The sequence below is a fragment of the Cryptomeria japonica genome, chromosome 9 (assembly GCF_030272615.1).
Source record: "Cryptomeria japonica chromosome 9, Sugi_1.0, whole genome shotgun sequence".
Lineage (NCBI taxonomy): Eukaryota > Viridiplantae > Streptophyta > Pinopsida > Cupressales > Cupressaceae > Cryptomeria > Cryptomeria japonica.
The window spans coordinates 250,614,775-250,627,926 of record NC_081413.1 but is presented as its reverse complement, the minus strand read 5'-3'; positions in this window follow the sequence as shown (position 1 = coordinate 250,627,926).

Genomic DNA, 13,152 nt, shown 5'->3' with positions numbered 1-13,152 from the left:
CCTCTATGTCTGAATGCATTTTTTTTTGTTCTTAGATTATGTGATTGTGTTGACACCCTTGTAAATGTTGTTTGTGAATTGCCTTCATTTCTCTTTTCATCCTACAAGATAATAACATTTGCATGTTCTTTGGGAGCTGATCAGAATAAGAAATTGTGCATATATTTGGGTAGTTTCTATTGCTTCCTTGTACATTTATGGGTAGGGAGGATCAACCTTCAATCTTGGTGTATCACCTCTCATTTCCCTTTCAACATTTCTTCTCCCTTTTCCTCTACAAGTGATTAAATTAGGGTTAGGAGTAGTTTTTAAAAGTGTTGGTTTGTTATAACATTGCACCCTAATTGGAAAGGAAGCCAACCTTCTCTTAAGATTCAACCTCTCGTGTGCAAAGTCCCACACTTGGAGGTTGTTTCCATGTTTCACGAGCTTGTTGAGCATTACTGTTCAACAAGGGTACAAACTTTTGTGACAATAGATTTTGACACACTTGATGGGACAAGTCTTTAAAAATCATTCAAGAAAAATCCATTCACTAGACTATTCCAATCCAAGCCAGTAGTCATACCATAGTTTCTGGCAATGCCCGGTGAGACTAGTTGAACTATCTCTAGTTCAATTTTTCTTACATATTGATGATAATTGGTGTTTGTATCAGCAATTTCTTCCTTTAGAGGCAAAATTTATTTACACATGTGGTGGCTCTAAGAACAAATATACTTGTCAAGCAATCCTAAGCCCAAGTAAACTAAAGATCTCATGTGTTCTTCAGTTCATCAAGCCTTTGGAGGCAACATATTTCAAGTACCTGGCGACTTTGCAATATTTTGGCAAACCTTATTGTTATGTTATCAGTCTTTGGTTTGGTAGATCAATTTGCCCCTTTTAGAATTTCTTTCAACAAGTTTCACCTCTCTCAAATTCTTTAGAATGTGTACATATCATGGGTGTAACTTCTATTAATCCCTATTTTATGAGAATGCAAGCTGTTATCCCCCCCTTACCAACTAGATCAAACTAGGAATACTCCTAGTTTCAACCCAAACAACTTGACATCAAAGGTAGGTGGGTACTTTCCTAATGCATACCACCCACACACCCATGCTCAACCTTCTTGGCAACCTAACCAACCCCAAAATGATGAAAAAGGGAAAATTGTAGAGCTCAAAAACATGATGCAAAGCTTTAGAAAGCAACTAGATGGCATAAAGAGGCAACAAGAGTTTGATCTGCATTAGGATAAGCTTTCTTACTAGGCTCAACTCCAACAACAGTAGATGGAAGATCAAAGACAACAACATGAAGACTTCCTTGCAAGGTAGCTTGCCTCTATTAGGAAGGAGGAGATTAAGTAGTTAGTTTCTTTAGAGATGAAGCTCATGCAGGAGGAGGTTTCTGACCCTAAAATTCTTAAATTCAAAGTCCCAAGTTTCCATCGGGGGATACGTCCTAAACCTTCTGATGAGCCTCCTAGGTTGGAAATCCCAATTTTCAAAGGAGCCCCGAATATTGTTTTACAAGAGCCTTCCCCTCCACCGCCTCAACCTAGACCTATGCCTAATTCTATCTACCTCTTCAAGGGTGGATTTGTTGTATGGAGGGTAGATGGTAATCATCCTCATCATAAGCCTAATATGTAACCCACTACTAGTGGGGACAACATGGAGGAATAAATTGGATTAGCTCATGATGCTGATCATTAAGAACATATCCTAACCTATGCTGAGAATGGTGAAAAAGAATATACTTTTGATGTCTTGCCTTCTTTTGTTCCATTTTCAAAGGACAAGGTGGAGATAGATTCTCCTTTATGTTCAGGGTAGGTGGTTGTTGCTACACATGTCGAAGAGGCCACATAGGGTAATGATTTTGCTACAGATGGCAACATGGAGGATAGATCATATCGTGAATAATTGCAATTAGTTTCCAAAGAAGAGACAAAAATAAAGAGGCAATGTGAAGATTTTAGATCTTCCTATGAATTGCCTCACAAATTTGAAGTTGGTACTGATAAGTTGGATATCAACATGTTTGACTATGGTGTGTGTTGGTTTTCCCCTGTCCCTGAGTGTGATGATGTTGAATATGAAACCTTCATTCAAGGTGAAGATGTTTCTTTTAGCATCAAGGACAATGTGCCTAAGCTTGAATGTTTCACTTGGGACCGAAACGTCATGGATGGTGATGTTGAGCAGCAACATGTTAGTCAAGTAGATAGTCCCTTGGTTGCTCAATTAGATAATTGTAATGGTGAAAAATTAGGGTTTCTACCATACAAGGAAGAAACCTACTAATTTTTGCTTAGGGACCAATTACATTCAAAAGAGGGTTTGAATCCAATAGATTTAGTCACAAACCAACAAGAACAAGGACTGAAATACTAATTAGATTCAAAATGTGAATTTATTTAACCTCTTTTGTAAGTTAAATTGTTGAAATTAGGGTAAAGTGGTGAAAATGAAGGTAAAAACATAGAAACAATGAGCTACAATTGTCGGATTGAGCCACACACCTGGATCTAAGAAATATAAGTACATTTGGATATGATCCCTGAAGGAGCTCCTAATTTGTCGAGACTATGGTGGTGGTCTCCCTGGTCCTCCAAACTTTTCGCACACCAAAGGGGGATGGATTCATCACTGTAAATAATACTTATCTTGAAGATCACAACTTCGTACCTATTCCTGTACACAGAATGAAGCAGAAATAGGTTGGGAATAGGGGTTTTCCTAAGTCAAACCCCGGTTTTGGTATTAACCATAAAATAGAGATAAAAGATAGTTGAATTGTTGTAATTGAATATTCTCCTTTTGAGGGACATGCTGAATAATGATTGAAAACCAAATGATATACCTCCTTATGAAGTTTTGTTTATCTCCATATGTAATTAGGGTTTGATGAAGTCTTTGACAAAATAGGACATGAATGTATACTTCAACACCCGAATCTTGACTTTGTTGCTGCAAAAAGGCTTCAAGGAAGACTGATTACTTGCTTAATTGCTTGAATGCTTGATTTCTTGATGTGAAATTGAATTTCATGTACGTGCATATGATTGAATGACTTACAAATGAGAGGGGAAAGCCTCATTTTATACTTGTCAGTCAGAAAATATATTAATATTCTGACATGAGCTGACATGGGGCTAGGTTTCTTGCTCAGTTTTTGAAATGGAAAAAGGGTTGAAAGAGGAGCCAAATAGGGAGGACCAAGGCGTGGCACCCTGGTCCCCATTTTGGGGGCTAGGATAAGGGGTTGAGTTGGTGTATGAAGTCAAAATGAGGTCATATTTGCATGGTGTGAGTAGAATCAGGTCCCAGTCAGGCCTAGGGGTGCAAATGCTAAGGTAAGGACCCAAATGTGGTCAAAGTTATAAAGGGGTAAAATTTTAGGATGCTACATCTAGCCCCCACTTTGTCGAGAGTATGAAGTCAATCATACTCTCGATAAAGTACAAGGGTTCACATTGAAAAACTTTCACCAAGTCATCAAGGAGGCACAATACACCAAGCCCCTAGTGAAATTTAAAATCTTATAACTTTGATAACAAGATAAAAGGGACATCATGGAGGAAAGAGAAATAGAGAACCATGACTACAAACCTAGTAAGGTTCTCTTAGTATAAGTCATGAAAAAAAAAACCAAAATTACAAAGCAAAAGAGTAAGTTTGCTAAGTAATATAAGTATCAAGATATACAAAAGAGAGAGCTATTGAGTGGAGTGTGGAGAGAGGAAAAGTGAGTGAGGGGATGAAATGGTTAGATGATCAAACAATAAGTATGAAAGCATTCAAACACAAAAACCAAGTATAACTTCACTAACTTGTCTTCTCCCTTGGATTGAGCTTGATAAAGTGAAGGCACCCCTTTGATGCTCCACTTGATTTTCTCTTTGCTTGTTGTAGATGTGGATTTCTCTCGAATGCTTAACAAGATAGATGGATTAAGGATTTGGATTTGGATAAAAAATAGATGGATATGGATAACAAGAATTTGATATAGGACTATGAGAAAATGATAAAAATGTGATAGAGGGAGATGAGAGGAGAAATTAGTAGCATGATGATAGAAGAATGGAAGACTCTCTTGATTTGAGAAGGAAAGATGCTCAAATTTATAGATTGGAGGAGGCCAATGGAGGGCCAAGATTGATTTGGTTATGAAGGGATAAGATTGATTCAAGATAGTGGACATGGATCAAGGATGCATTGGAGAAATAAAAAGGAATATAAAATTCCTTGGAAAGAAATTTGAATTTCAAAGTGAGGATGCATAGGGGGATTCAAAGAAATTTGAATTTCTTTGAGAGGTTCAAGATCAATGTGACATGAGTGGAGGAATTTAAAATTGGAGAATAATGATAAGTGGGATTATGAGAGATTATAGAGGAATTAATTAGGCTGAGTGGGGATTATGAAAAAGTGATTTGTAGAAATCACATGATTAGGTTAATTAATTAAAATTAATTAACTGAGTGGGTTTAGAGGAAATAATTATTGGAGGGACTTTAGAAGAATAGGGAAATAATTAATTTATTTGATAAATTAATTACTGGACAATAGTGACAGGATTAATTAAATTAGATTTAATTAACATTGAGAAGAATAAGAATAACACAATTAAATCAATTAATTATGTTGATAGGCTTAAATTAATTAAATATTGATTTAATTAATTTTAGGTGTCTACAGAGTGTATGCCCCCACATTAAAGTGATTTTGTATGCCTTATCAAGAGAAATTGCTTTAAGGTAGGATACACCCAAAAAAGAGACAAGCACATTATCAGAATAATATGCCCCCAAGAAAGGGCAAATCAAAGGATAATGATCACAAGACATAAAACACATAGTGGTTTTACTTAACTCTAATAACTGTATGTTTTTTATGATAAATAATATATATCATGTATATTTATTTGTGTAAAGTGGAAAATTGGGAACCTTATCCAAATTCGCCACTTGGGAGAAAGATGGGAACTTAACTAAGTTTTTGTTGGACATCGTTGCTGCTAGGATATGTTGTTGTCATTGATGTCAACATATTCCTATGATTTATTGCTCCGGTGATTGAAGATTAGTTTATTGGGGTTATGATTTGGTGTATGGAATATTTCTAGTATCATTATATCTTTATGTATTGGTTTTGGTGTTCCAGAAAGCTTAAGTGATCATATCATATGATCCAGTTTGCAGTTTGTTTTTCTAATAAGTGCTTAGCAGAGTTTAGTATTTCCTATGGTATATTCCGATGTGATTAGATCTTGAGCTGATTTTTTGGTTGATTGTTTGGGATGGTCTTGTGTATCTTCATTTCAGATGGTTCATGATTTGGTCCTCCGCAAGTTATCTTTCTTTGTGACAGTTGTTGTTGTTTGAGTGTTCTTGAGGATTCAGATGTTGATCAATGAATATTTGATAAGTAGTGTTGGTGTAGTTGTTACTGATGATTCTAATGTGCTTGTTGGTGTTTCCCAATTGTGTCCTATTTGTCTTGATGATCCGTATTGAGCATTGTGTGAGTTTTTGGTGATTGTGTTGATTTGGTGATATTCTTCGTGTTATGTGGTGTTCCTGGTGGTGTAGCGTGTTGCGATTGATCTTGGCGTGATTACTGGTGGTGATGAGAATTTGGAAATTTAATTTAGGACAATGTTATGTCATGTATATCATTATATTGGTCTGGTGGTCGATCTTTATATCACATGATTTAATCTTTGTAATTGTGAGTTGAGGGTTTAATTGACCTTGTTGTTAAGGTTGATGAATTGTATAAATAGGTGATATTGTCATATAATCTAGGTATCAAGGTTGTGTCTGCATTATTAGAGAGTGGTGTATGTGTGAACAAATGATTCATACTTAGGCATTGTGATTGAGAAAAGATTGGTGTTGTAAAGCAGACAATTGTGCTTAATCAGAATTGTCATCGGGCATTTGCAGATGCTATTATTGTAGTTCATTTCTTCTGGATTGTTGTCTGAATCTTGTTGTAAGTTAGTGAGACTTCCCTAAGGGTTGTAGCCTTCCAGGTTATTATATTTTGAGAAGTGAGCTCTAGGCAGTGTGCATGAATGCTAGTGTATTCCACATTGTAATATTTTCACATACTACTGCAAAGTATCATCTTATTGTGGGTAGGTTCCCACCATGTTTTTCCCTTAACCGAGTTTTCCACATCAAAATATTGGTGTTGTGTGTTGTGATATCTATTTTATTATCCTTGTTGTTTCTACAATTTATAGGTTTTGCATTCGTGGTTTAGTTTATTGATTCGGTAAAAACTGATTCAGCCCCCCCTCTCAGTTTTCTTTCATTGTTGTTGCCAACAATTGGTATCAAAGATAAACCCTCCAAAAGAAGCTTAACCGCTTGAGGAGATCTAGGATGGCAACTGGAGGTGTTATATTTAAGAAGGAGAGTCTAAGATTTGATGGAAGTAATTATTCTATATGGAAGAACTGGATGGAGGTGCACTTGAGATGTCTTGGAGAATATTACTGGAAGATTACAAAGAATATCTACTCTATTCCTCAGAATGGACCGGTTACTACTGATGAGATCAAGGAAGCTGAAAATAACATTAGAGAAAAGGAAGCATTGCTGAGCACCCTGACTAATTTAGAGATGACTAATGTGGTAGGACTTCAGACTGCACATGAGATCTAGGAGAAGCTTGAAACCTTGTATGAAGGAGATAAACAAGTTAAAGTTGCTAAGCTGAAGAGTTTGAAAGGGAAGTAGAGATGTTGAAGAAGGGAGAGATGAGGACATAAACACTTTCATGGCTAAGGTGAATGAACTTGTCCTAGGTATCGGATGTGCTGGTGGAACCCTTGAGGAAGATGAAATTATTGCTAAGGTGCTGAGATCTTTGCCTCCTACTTACAAACATAAGCTTGTTGCTATTGATGAGATCCGAAGTGTGACTACTATGACAAGAGATATGTTGGTCGGAAAGATTGTTGCATTTGAGCTGAGCAAATTTGGTGAATCACATGGAAAGTCTGAGACAACATTTAGAGCATCTGTATCTAAAAAGAAGAAGTATGATCTTGAAGAATGCAAAATTTCCAGATATGAAAGAGAGAGAAGAGAAATGGAAGAACAAGAAAGAGAATTAGGTGAGCTTGAAACATTGATTGTCTAAAGATTACCTTAAGGAGCCAGTAAGTATGATGCAAAATTGCCTCTGAAATGTTTCTCTTGCAATAATATAGGACATTTTGCTTCTAGGTGCCTAGAGAGAATGGCCAAATATGATAGACATGATAAATTTGATAAGCATGATAGGAATTATAGATATGAGAAGCATGAGAAGTATGCTAAGCCTTACAAGCCTAACTAGAAGTATAAGCATCAAATAATTATTATTATGTTGTTGATGAAGGTTTTACAGTTGAAGAATTGGAAGGAGATGAAGTTGTGTTTATTGCTATCAAAGAAGATGAACTGGTACATATTGATTCCACAAGCTGCACTATTGAGGAGAAAGCTTTAGCTGCTAAAGTTGAAGAGAAAGATGAATGGGTGATTGACAACAATTGTTCACATCATATGACCAGTGGTAAAAGCAAATTTGTGAGTATGGAAAGGTATGATGGTGGAATAGTAAGATTTGGAGATGACAAAGCTTGTGTGATCTGTGGTAGAGGTTCTATTTCCTTTGATGCTAAGCATAATTCTAATGAGGTGTTGTATGTTGAAGGTTTGAAGCATAATATTTTGAGTGTTGGACAGATGGTTGACAAAGGTTATGATTTACAATTCAAGAATGGTAATTGCAAGATCCTAAATGCCTCCAATATAGAGATTGCATTTGGAACTAAGATTGAAGGTAATATTTTTCATTTGAATGCTGGTGAGAACATTTATTGGATTGCATAGATTGATGAGAGTTGGTTGTGGCATAGGAGAATGTGTCATGTTAATTTTGATTCAATGATTAAGATCGGTTCTATTCAAGCTGTTAGAGATCTCCCTAAAATTGTAAAGCCTGCTAATCTGGTATGTAAAGAATGTCAAATGGGTAAGCAAACAAGAATTTATTTCAAGAGAAAGCAGTATACATCTGATGGATTGCTAGATCTTATACATACTGACCTATGTGGACCTACAAACATTAGAAGTATGCAGGGTGACATACATTTTATGTTACTAATTGATGATTATTCTAGGATGATGTGGGTTGTCTTTTTGAAGGGGAAATTTGAAGCATTAGATAAATTCAATATATTCAAAGCAATGGTTGAGACTGAGACATGAATGAAGGTGAAATATCTGAGATATGACAGAGGAGGAGAATTCTATTCTGGTGAGTTTGATTAATTCTGTGAGAAGCATGGGATTAGAAGACAATTATTTGCTCCTAGAACCCCTCAACAAAATGGAGTTGTTGAAAGAAAGAACAAGACTGTTTTGGATGCTACAAGGACTATGCTTATTGAAGGGAATGTTCCAAAGATATATTGGAGATAAGTTGTTAGCACTACTATTTACACATTCAATTGAGTTCATATAAAAGGTGATATTGGTAAGACCCCTTATGACTAGCTATGGTTTGGTCATGTTCTACTATGAGATATTTTAGATTTTTTGGAAGCAAGTGTTATATCAAGAGAGATAAGGATATAGGAAAGTTTGATGCTAGAAGTGATGAAGAAATTTTCTTGGGATATTCAACAAAAAGAAAAGCCTATCAGTACTACAATAAGAGACTAAGAAAGAGTGAAAAGTGCAAATGTGAAGGTTGATGAGAACTATGAAAAATAAATTAGAGCATGTGGATATGATGATGGTCAACATGTTATTCTAACTCCTATTCAGACTGAAGAATTAAAGCATAATGATCTAGTAGAGACTATTAATCTAGATGATGTTTCTGTTGGTGGAGAGGTGCAAGAATCTAAAAATCAGAATAATCAGAAGACTCCAAGGTATTTAAGATTGAATCACTCTGAAAAATCAATTACTCGATATAGAAATAAAGGTGTGATGACTAGGAGAAGGCTAGCTGCCAAAGAGGTATGTTCGATTTCTAAAATTGAACCTAAAGATGTTACCGAAGCTTCTGAACATGAAAATTAGATGAGGGCTATGGAAGAAGAATTGAATCAGATTGAAAAAAATAACACTTGGGAACTTGTGCCTAGACCTAAGGATAAGAATGTGATTGGTACTAAATGGGTATTTAGGAAAAAATTGAATGAAGTCGGTGAAGTTGTCAAAAATAAAGCAAGATTGGTATGCAAAGGATATTCATAGAAAGAAGGGATTGATTATGAGGAGACTTTTTCTCCAGTATCTAGACTTGAAGCTATTAGAATATTGCTTGCATAGGTTGCTTATAAATATTTCAAGGTATATCAGATGGATGTCAAGTCAGCTTTTTTGAATGGTGATCTTGAGGAAGATGTCTATATTGAGCAATCTGATGGATTTTCATTATCAAATGATGGTTACATGGTATGCAAACTGAAGAAAGCACATTATGGATTGAAATAAGCCCCTAGAGCATGGTATGCTAGATTGGATAAGTACTTGCTAAAATTAGGATTTAACAAAGGTACTGCTGATAGTGATTTGTATTTTAAGATTGAGAATGATAATATTTTGATTGTTGAAGTTTTTGTTGATGATATTATCTTTGGAGGAGATGATAAATTGAGCATGAAGCTTGTTGGTGATACACATAAAGAATTTGAGATGTCTATGATAGGAGAAATAAAATTTTTCTTAGGTTTGCAGATTTCACAAACTGGAAAAGGTATTTTTATATCTTAAACTAAGTATGTGAAGGAATTGTTGAAGAAGTTTGGGTTGGATGACTCCAAACTGGTTGGAACTCTTATGGTGATTGGCTGCAAATTATCTAAAAAATGATGAATCTCTGAAAGCTAATTAGTCTTTATATAGATCTATGGTTGGTGGACTGCTATATTTGACTCAGACTAGACCATATATTATGCATGTTGTGTGCATGGCTACTAGATATCAAGCTGATCTGAAAGAGAGTCATGTCACTGTCATAAAGAGGATATTCAAATACTTGAAAGGGACTATGGATTATGGTTTGTGGTATTCAAGGAAAAATGATTTCATGTTATGTGCTTACATTGATGCTGATTGGGTTGGTGATGTTGATGACCGGAAGAGTACCTCAGTGGTGCTTTATTTTTGGGTAATAAATTGGTTTCATGGGCTAGTAAGAAACAAGATTCAGTGTCCTTATATACTACTGAAGCCGAGTACATTGTTTCTACTAGTAACTACACTTAGGTAGTTTGGATGAAGCAAATGTTGAAGGATATCAAAGTTATCTACGATGAGCCTAGTGTCACATATTGTGATAATTCCAATGCTATTAATATGTCAAAGAATCTGATGCAGCATTCAAAGACTAAACATGTGTCAATCAAGTATCATTTCTTGAGAAAAAAAGTCAGTGAAGAGGAAGTGAAGTTGGAATATGTATCTACAAAGGAACAGATCGCTGATATTTTCACTAAGCCTTTGCATGTATATACATTTGTCTATTTGAGAGACAAGTTAGGGGTATCTACCCCTCCTAATGAGAACTAAATACATTGAGTTGCATCAACTCGGTGGGCTTCACAGTCTTATATTTTTGTTTGGATTGATGAGTTGGTGTTGCTCCTCTGGTGGAGTAGTCTGTTGGTTTCTTTTTCTGTTTTGAGAATCTTTGGCATTGTTATCAAATGGGGAGGAGAAGCATGTGAAAAATTGTTTTATCTGCTTGATCTTAGGGGGAATTTATTGGAGATGTTCTCTTTCTTTGCATTGATTTTTTTTTACATTCATATGTTGCCATCAATGCCAAAGGGGGAAATTGTTGGACATTGTTGCTCCTAGGTTATATTTTGGTCATTGATGTCAACATATTCCTGTGATTTATTACTCTGGTTATTGTAGATTGGTTTATGGGATTATGATTTGGTGTATGAAATATTTCTAGTGTCATATCTTTCTGTATTTGTTTTGGTATTCCATAAATCTTAACTGATCATATCATATGATTCGGTTTGCAGTTTGTTTTTTTGATCAGTGCTTTGCAGAGTTCAGTATTGCCTTCGGTATATTTCAGTGTGATAAGATCTTGAGATGATTTTTTGGGTGATTGTTTGGGATGGTCTTGTGTATCTTCATTTTAGATGGTTCATGATTTGGTGCTTGACAAGTTATCTTTCTTCCTGACAGTTGCTACTGTTTGAGTGTTCTTGAGGATTCAAATGTTGATAAATGAAGATTTGATAAGTGGTGTTGGTGCAGCCGATACTAATGATTCTGACATGCTTGTTGGTGTTTCCTAATTGTGTCCTATTTGATGATCCGCATTTATGGTTGTGTGAGTTTTTGGTGATTGTGTTGATCTAGTGAAGTTCTTCATGTTATATGGTTTTCCTAGTGGTGTAGTATGTTGCGGTTGATCTTGGCATGATTAACGGTGGTAATGAGCATCAGGAAATTTGATTTAGAGCCATGATATTTCATGTATATCATTATATTGGTCTGGTGGTCGATCTTTGTATCATGTAATGTAATCTTTGTAATTGTGAGTTGAGGGTTTATCTGACCTTGTTGTCAAGGTTGATGAATTGTATAAATAGGTGATATTGTCATATAATTTAGGTATCGAGATTGTGTCTGCATTATCAAAGAGGGGGGTATGTTTGAACAAGTGAGTCATCCTTCGATATTGTGATTGAGTAGAGATAGGTGTTGCAAAGAAAACAATTATGGTTAACTAAAATTTTCATCAAGCATTTGTAGATGCTATTATTGCAGTTCATTTCTTTTGGATTGTTATCTGATTCTTGTTGTAAGTTAGTGAGACTTTCCTGAGGGTTGTAGCCTTCTGGGTTATTATCTTTTGAGGAGTGAGCTCTAGGTAGTGTGCCCAAATGCTGGTGCATTCCCCATTGTAATATTTTCACATACCACTGTAGAGTATCATCTTAGTGTGGGTAGGTTTCCACCATGGTTTTTCCCTTAACCAGGTTTTCCACGTCAAAATCTTGGTGTTGTGTGTTGTTCTATCTATTTGCTTATCCTTGTTATTGCTGTAGTTTATTAGTTTTGCATTTGTGGTTAAGTTTATTGATCTGGTGAAAACTGATTCACGCCCTCCCTCTCAGTTTTCCTTCATTGTTGTTGCAAACAGGTTCGATTTTCACTTGGGGAACTTTACATTCAAAAGAGGGGTTGACTCTACTAGATACAATCCTAAATGATACAAGGACTGAATACTAAGTATATTTATGGTGTTTAAAATGTGTTTGACCCTCTTTTGTAAGTTGAATAGGCAAACTGTTGGAATTGAATATGAAATAGGTAAAACAATGTGATACAGATTCGGGATTCAGTCATGCACCTGGATCTGAGAAGTTTGAGATGATTTAGAGCTACTCTATGAAATCTGACAAAAGTTGTAGGGAAGGTGTGTTGGGACAAAGGTGCCTTCCTATCAATCCTCTGAACTTTTTGCACGTCAAAAAGGTTTTTTCGTCTCCGTGAATAAAGCTTAATTCCAGAAGTACAGTTGTGCACCTTCTTCCTACACACATAAAGAAGAGGAAAGGGGTTGGGAATAGGTGTTTGCCTAAGTCAAACCCTAGTTTGGAATCAACCTTGAATGAAATACTACAAATACTTGAAATAAATGATGGAAATGTATACCTTCAGATCTGCAATAGATGATGATGATGCTTTTCTTCTTAGATGTAATCACATATGTTGTATGAAATGGCATGGACATGACAAAACCCTAACACATACACATGCTTGCAAATGAATCATGTAATGTTGCTCCAAAAGATAAATGAAGAGTATACAACCTTAAGGAATGAAGAATGCTTGAATGCTTGATACTTGAATGTAATATCCTTGCCTTCTCCACTTTGTCATGCTATCTCTTTATGATCCTCTGTTGTTATGCCAAATGAGAGGGGAAGACCTCCTTATATACTTTCCTATTGTCAAATATTGTTTAATTTTCTGACATAGGTTGACATAGGGGATTATTTCCCGCTCATATTTGAGATAGGTCCAAGGGAGAGGGGCCAAGATAGGTCCCCTTTAGGGGATCCTAGGGAACCACACCCTAGTCTTGCCCTACTTTGGGGCAATATCAAGGT